At 46.6% G+C, this 8,376-nt stretch overlaps 1 protein-coding gene across 1 annotated transcript in view; it reads right to left on the reverse strand.

Moving 5' to 3' along the window:
* LOC144593363 (xanthine dehydrogenase/oxidase-like) overlaps window positions 1–317 on the reverse strand; it is a 159,992-nt gene extending 159,675 nt beyond the window's left edge. The window contains exon 1 of the mRNA XM_078398816.1: window positions 197–317. The gene's annotated coding sequence lies outside the window, so the exon portion shown is untranslated. The remainder of the gene's footprint in view (window positions 1–196) is intronic.
* Between the last annotated feature and the right edge of the window lie 8,059 nt (window positions 318–8,376).

Consider the following 8,376-nt stretch of genomic DNA (forward strand, 5'->3'; position numbering starts at 1 on the left):
GTCACAGAGTGAATGGGGTGATGAATTAGAGATACTCAGGTTTCCTCAGTGTCAGCATATCGAGGAATAATTATACCAAAATCTAGCAGAAGCTTGGAATAAAACAAAGTTTGCATGATATATAAGATGACTTCATTTCTCAGCAGTAATATTCAAAATTATCTATGTAAAACAATATAAAGAGGATTGAACTTACTGCTCGACAGCAGATCCAGCTGAAGGTGTGGAGAGTGACTGGGTGCATCCAACAGTGACCAAGATGCTGAAAATCAGTTTAACTCTCTCTGCCTTCCTTGGGCTGCAGGTTGCAGGAACAGGAGCAGATGATCCTTTGGCAGAAGCGTTGAATGTTATTGCACATAATGTACTTTTTCTTGTGAATCTGCTGGGTGTGGTGGGCTGAGTCATGTTGGCATCGACTCGTTGTTTGTCAGGCTCGAACTCTCACTGGATCTGGTCCGACTAATCACGGGGTCCGGGGGGGGGGGGGGGGGGGAAGTGACATCACAGGGCAAGGGCTGATTAGGGACAGTCAGCATAGTTTTGTAAGTGGGAGGTTGTGTCTCACAAATCTGATTGATTTTGTTTGAAGACGTAAGCAAAAAGGTTGATGAGGGCATAGCCGTAGATGTTGTGTACATGGATTTCAGTAAGGCATTCGACAAGGTTCCGCATGGTAGGCTGCTCTGGAAGGTTAGATCACATGGGATCCAAGGAGAGATAGCTGAATGGATAGCAAATTGGCTCCATGGAAAGAGCAGAGGGTGATGGTGGAAGGTTGCTTCTCAGACTGGGGGCCTGTGACTAGTGGTGTACCTCATGGATCAGTGCTGGGCCCGTTACTGTTTGTCATCTACATCAATGATTTGGATGAGAACATACAGGGCAAGATTGGCAGGTTCGCTGATGAAACAAAAGTGAGTGGTTTTGCAGATAGTGAAGATGGTTGTGAACGATTGCAGCAGGATCTGGATCGATTGGCCAGGTGGGCAGAGGAATGGTTGATGGAATTTAATGCACAGAAATGTGAGGTGTTGCATTTTGGGACGTCGAACAAGGGCAGGACCTACACCGTAAATAGTAGGCATTTGGGTAGTGTTGTAGAGCAGGGGGATCTAGGAGAACAGTTATATGGTTCCTTGAAGGTCGAGTCGCAGGTAGATTAGGTGGTCAAAAAGGCTTTTGGCATTTTGGCCTTCATCAGTCAGAGTATTGAGTATAGAAGTTGGGAGGTCATGTTGCAGTTGTATTAAGACGTTGGTGAGAACGCATTTAGAATTTTGTGTTCAGTTCTGGGCACCATGTTATCAGAAAGATATTATCAAGCTTGAAAGGGTTCAGAAAAGATTTACGAGGATGTTGCCAGGACTAGAGGGTCTGAGCTATAAGGAGAGATTGAGTAGGCTTGGACTCTATTCCATGGAATGCAGGAGGATGAGGGGGGATCTTATAGAGGTATACAAAATCACGAGAGGAATAGATCGGATGGATGCACAGAGTCATATCATATCATATCATATATATACAGCGCGGAAACAGGCCTTTTCGGCCCACCAAGTCCGCGCCGCCAAGCGATCCCCGCACATTAACACTGTCCTACACCCACTAGGGACAATTTTTACATTTACCCAGTCAATTAACCTACAAACCTGTACGTCTTTGGAGTGTGGGAGTCTTTTCCTCTTAACCCCATTCTCCTGCCTTCTCCCCATAACTCCTGACACCCATATTATTCAAGAATCTATGTATCTCTGCCATAAAAATATCCATTGGCCTGCCCTCCGCTGCCTTCTGTGCAACGAATTCCACAGATTCACCACCCTCTGACTAAATAAATTCTTCCTCATCTCCTTCCTAAAGGAAAGTCCTTTAATTCTGAGGCTATGACCTCTGGTCCTTGACACTCCCACTAGTGGAAGCATCCTCTGCACACCCACCCTATCCAGGGAACTTCTGTGTGCAGGCAGTGCTTCTGTGCAGTTTAAGGGAGGTATTTAAAAGTGGTTATTTCATAAATATTTAATGCAATAGTCTATTTCATTGCTGGGAAATCTTATCCATACTGGGTTCTTGGTTTCACTAGCAGGAGTCAGCAGTCCTAATCCCAGACGAGCTGTCCCTATTCCTCTAGGCCATCCCATTCCCTGTCCTTTCTCCATGCCTTGGAATGGAATTGGGTCGATCTTTAGCTTGTGGTTCTTGGCACTGAATGAAGATTGCCAATGTCATTTTAGCTGAAACTAAGAGGTCTTGCCGGATGCCCTGTTAAGGAGCGCCCCAAAGAAACAGCTTTGTTATTTTGGTTGGGCGGGTGGGAAGCAATGAAAGCATTTATGTCAAATATGGTGTTAATAAACCATGATGCATTTGAAGAACAACACCAAAATGTAGTTGTATAGCACCATTAATCTAGCAAAACATCCCAAGGCTCTTCACAGGACAAAAAAAACAGGGCTTAAGGACCAGATGGATAAAGAGGCCTCCGACGTGGAGTGCTGGGATACGATACAAAATGCCTCAGACTGGGAAGTTACAAGATTTGCTCATTCCTTCCAGTATCCCATTGGTACAGACAAGGGCCCCCTTTCTTTAAAGAGGCTGGAGTAAACTCTGACTTGTGCAGCATGCAGGAGGGATGTGTGTCCTTGCCAAGGAACCAACAGCATGCGTGTATTTCAAAGCTGTAATCCGAGTCCATCCTGACCATCACTAGCAATCCACCCCCACACCAAGTGGCTCAATAATAAATCAAACAAGGCAGTTAGGCAGGGGAGAAAGGGGAATATAAAGAAGGCAAAAACACGAAAGGATTTGGTATCTACGGCTGAGGCTGCAAGCGAAGAAAGGCACAAGAAATGGACGTCCTGCTTTGTGGTTTATCATTTTTTTTTCTCCCTTGCAAATAATTGTCTCTGCACCGTCTCATGTCTTGCCAGCTGCATCAACACCTTTCCAAAAGGAACAGATCTTGCATTTAAAGCCCTGAATGTATTGGCAGGTTCGTGGCATTAACACGTTCACTGATGCTATTAATCTGCCTGGTGATCTGAACAGGAAGCCTCGCTGAATGAACAGAATCATATTACCAGACTACAAACCCTGCTGCTTTTCCTTAGCTGCATTCACAGTCACCTTATAGATTGTTCCTGTGTTTCACTACAGTGGTTAAGGAACAACATACGTTTTTTTTAATGGGAAAAAGAGTTGCAAAGAACTCGTCTTTTGCCCTGAGTAGAGGAATCGAGGGCCAGAGGTCATTGCGTTAAATCTTTGTTTCCATCTTTTCCTTCCTTACCCCAAGTCAACTGTGGGATGAGTTTCTCACTTTTGACCCCTTTCAAAAGTCACTCATCTCGAAGGTCTATAACAAAGTCTTGTCTTATGACGGTTTACCAGCTACCAAAGTCAAGACTGCCTGGGAGTGTGAAATGGGGTTGAACCTGGAGGATAACTGGTGGGACACTGCTCTTAATAAAATCCACACAAGCTTGCCTTGTGCTTGTCTCACTCTCATACAGTTTAAGGCACTCTTTAGAATTCATTTTTCCAAAGCTCGACTGTCACAAATTTATCCCAATATCACCGACAGCTGTGGCAGATCTTGCAATTTAACCCATATGTTCTACTCTTGTCCATTATTATTTTGCTTTTGGCAGAACTATTTCAATACTATGTCAAAAATACTTTCGATAACTATAAACATCTCTCCCCATATTGCCATATTTGGGCTTCCAGAAGGCTCCAACCGTTACACTTCCAAGCAATTAGACATTCTTGCTTTCACTTCCCTACTGGCAAGACGGCAACTTCTTCTTTACTGGAAGTCTACTAAAGCTCCCTCCAGCTCTCAGTGGCTCAGTGATATCATGTCCTTTCTAAAGTTAGAGAAGATTAGATATTCAGGAAGTGGCAATTCTGATAAATTTTATAATAAGTGGCAATCTTTTTTGAAGTTTTTCCACGCTCTGCAATCTCTGTCTCCTGACTAACGGATCTCCCCCCAAACCTCCCACCCCCCCCCCCCCCCCACCCCTTCTCCCCTTGTCTTTTGTTTTTGTTTGTTTTGTTTTGTTTTATTACATCTTTGAAACACAGAAAGTATGACTCGTTTTTATTTCAATCTATTGAGATACACAGTACTTTGATTGTAGTATTGCCATTTTTGTTTCTATCCTTTGACTGTGATTCTCATCATTGAACTGACATTGTTTTTCATTTTCATGCGTCATATCTCTTAATAAAAATATAAATAGAAAAAAAAAAGAATCCGAGGGGTAACTTTTTCACACAGAGGGTGGCGGGTGTATGGAACAAGCTGCCGGAGGAGGTCGTTGAGACTGGGACTATCCCATCGTTTAAGGAACAGTTAGACAGGTGCATGGATAGGACAGGTTTGGAGGGATATGGACCAAGTGCAGGTAAGTGGGGCTAGTGTAGCTGGGACATTGCTGGCCAGTGTGGGTGAGTTGGGCCACACTGGATCACTCTATCGCTCTATGCCTCTTGCAATAAGAAAAAGGAACTCAGGCTGCTATGAGTAGCCTTGAAACGGATCCTGGCAAGCTGAAAGGTAAGGTTGACATAGAAATGCAATTCTTTAAGGCATCATACCGAGGACAGTGTTTATGTTCTGATGACCTTTTTAAGGCAGAAAATGCAGTTATCTCTTTCTGTCAAAGACAAGGATACAAGGAAGAGCTATGAACATTAGAAGATGGTGAGCATTATGTGAAAAGAAGTAGTCATTTGTACAGGCTTCACCCGATACTGGATAAAGGACTTCTGGGAGTAGGTGGTTGCCTGAATAAACTAGCGATGCCTGAGGAAGCTAAGCATCCTATTATTCTCTAGAAGAACTTTCTTATTTCAACATTGCTGTTGCGACATATTCATGAACAGATTGGACATAGAGGAAGAAATTATATGCTGTCGAAACCGTAAAAAATATTGGATTATCAAAGCCAACTCCTGAAGAAGTCTGAATGCCAACTAATCGTGCATATTACTTTTGTTTTTGAAATATGTTAAGTTTTTATAGCTCCTTTTATTGTCTATTGATAATTGCTTACACTGGAATTTAGAAGGATAAGAGGGGATCTTATCGAAACATATAAGATTATTAAGGGGTTGGACACGTTAGAGGCAGGAAACATGTTCCCAATGTTGGGGGAGTCCAGAACAAGGGGCCACAGTTTAAGAATAAGGGGTAGGCCATTTAGAACGGAGATGAGGAAAAACTTTTTCAGTCAGAGAGTTGTAAATCTGTGGAATTCTCTGCCTCAGAAGACAGTGGAGGCCAATTCTCTGAATGCATTCAAGAGAGAGTTGGATAGAGCTCTTAAGGATAGCGGAGTCAGGGGGTATGGGGAGAAGGCAGCAACGGGGTACTGATTGAGAATGATCAGCCATGATCACATTGAATGGTGGTGCTGGCTCGAAGGGCCGAATGGCCTCCTCATGCACCTATTGTCTGTTGTTTATTGCTTCGTTATATACGTAGAACAATTAGGGGCCAGGGTCAAGAAGCCATTTACTATTAAATTAGTTATTGTCATTATATTATGGCCATGTTTAATATTTCTAGTTTTTGTTTTTCTAACATGCTTGTGGGTGTGGTTTGATACGTAATGGGAAGTGTCTGCATCTGAGGAGGCTAGCCTGGCCAGAGATAGGGGGGCAGTTTAGTCTCGGAGGATGGAGAGAATAAAGTTTTTTATCACGACCACACGGTAACGACCACACGGTAACGACCACACGGTAACGACCACACGGTAACGACCACACGGTAACGACCACACGGTAACGTCCACGCGGTAACGACCATACGGTAATGACCACACGGTAATGACCACACGGTAACCACACGGTAAAGACCACATGGTAACGACCACACGGTAACGTCCACGCGGTAACGACCACATGGTAACGACCACACGGTAATGACCACACGGTAACCACACGGTAACGACCACACGGTAATGACCACACGGTAACGACCACGCGGTAACGACCACATGGTAACGACCACATGGTAACGACCACACGGTAACCACACGGTAACCACACGGTAACGGCCACACGGTAACGACCACACGGTAACCACACGGTAATGACCACACAGTAATGACCACACGGTAACTACACGGTAACGACCACACGGTAACAACCACATGGTAATGACCACACGGTAACATCACGGTAACGACCACACGGTAACGACCACACGGTAACGACCACGCGGTAACAACCACACGGTAACGACCACGCGGTAATGACCACACAGTAATGACCACACGGTAACCACACGGTAACGACCACGCGGTAACGACCACACGGTAACGACCACACGGTAACCACACAGTAACCACACGGTAACGACCACACGGTAACGACCACACGGTAACGACCACACGGTAATGACCACACGGTAACGACACGGTAACGACCACGTGGTAACGACCACACGGTAATGACCACACGTTGGCCACGCGGTAACGACTACACGGTAACGACCACACGGTAATGACCACACGGTAACCACACGGTAACGACCACATGGTATGGACCATGCGGTAATGACCACATGGTAATGACCACACGGTGGCCACGCGGTAACCACACAGTAATGACCACATCGTAACGACCACACGGTAACGACATGGTAACGACCACACGGTAACGACCACATGGTAATGACCACACGGTAACGTCACGGTAACGACCACATGGTAACGACCACACGGTAACGTCCACGCGGTAACGACCACATGGTAACGACCACACGGTAATGACCACACGGTAACCACACGGTAACCACACGGTAACGACCACACGGTAACGACCACGCGGTAACGACCACGCGGTTACGACCACATGGTAAGACCATGCGGTAATGACCACACAGTAATGACCACACGGTAACTACACGGTAACGACCACACGGTAACGACCACATGGTAATGACCACACGGTAACGTCACGGTAACGACCACACGGTAACGACCACATGGTAATGACCACACGTTGGCCACGCGGTAACGACCACACGGTAACGACCACATGGTAATGACCACACGTTAACCACACGGTAATGACCACATGGTAAGGACCACACGGTAACGACCACATGGTAAGGACCACACAGTAATGACCACATCGTAACGACCACATGGTAATGACCACATGGTGGCCACGCGGTAACCACACGGTAACGACCACGCGGTAATGACCACACGGTAATGACCACACGGTAACCACACGGTAACGACCACACGGTAACCGCATGTTAACTACACGGTAACGACCACACGGTAACGACCACACGGTAACCACACGGTAACGACCACATGGTAACGACCACACGGTAACGTCCACGCAGTAACGACCACACGGTAATGGCCACACGGTAATGACCACACGGTAACCACACGGTAAAGACCACACGGTAATGACCACACGGTAACGACCACGCGGTAACGACCACATGGTAACGACCACACGGTAATGACCACACGGTAACGACCACACGGTAACCACACGGTAACCACACGGTAACGACCACACAGTAACGACCACGCGGTAACGACCACACGGTAATGATCACAAAGTAATGACCACACGGTAACGACATGGTAACGACCACACGGTAACGACCACATGGTAATGACCATACGGTAACGTCACGGTAACGACCACATGGTAACGACCACACGTTAACGTCCACGCGGTAACGACCACATGGTAACGACCACACGGTAACGACCACACGGTAACCACACGGTAACCACACAGTAACGACCACACGGTAACGACCACGCGGTAACGACCACGCGGTTACGACCACACGGTAATGACCACGCGGTAATGACCACACAGTAATGACCACACGGTAACTACACGGTAACGACCACACGGTAACGACCACATGGTAATGACCACATGGTAACGTCACGGTAACGACCACACGGTAACGACCACACGGTAACGACCACGCGGTAACGACCACACGGTAACGACCATGCGGTAATGACCACACAGTAATGTCCACATGGTAACCACACGGTAATGACCACGCGGTAACAACCACACGGTAACCACACAGTAACCACACGGTAATGACCACACGGTAACGACCACATGGTAATGACCACACGGTAACGACACGGTAACGACCACGCGGTAACGACCACACGGTAATGACCACACATTGGCCACACGGTAATGACCACACGGTAACGACCACACGGTAATGACCACACGGTAACCACACGGTAACGACCACATGGTAAGGACCACGCGGTAATGACCACATGGTAATGACCACACGGTGGCCACGCGGTAACCACACAGCAATGACCACATCGTAACGACCACATG

This window comes from Rhinoraja longicauda, chromosome 5 (genome assembly GCF_053455715.1).
Source record: "Rhinoraja longicauda isolate Sanriku21f chromosome 5, sRhiLon1.1, whole genome shotgun sequence".
Taxonomy (NCBI): domain Eukaryota; kingdom Metazoa; phylum Chordata; class Chondrichthyes; order Rajiformes; family Arhynchobatidae; genus Rhinoraja; species Rhinoraja longicauda.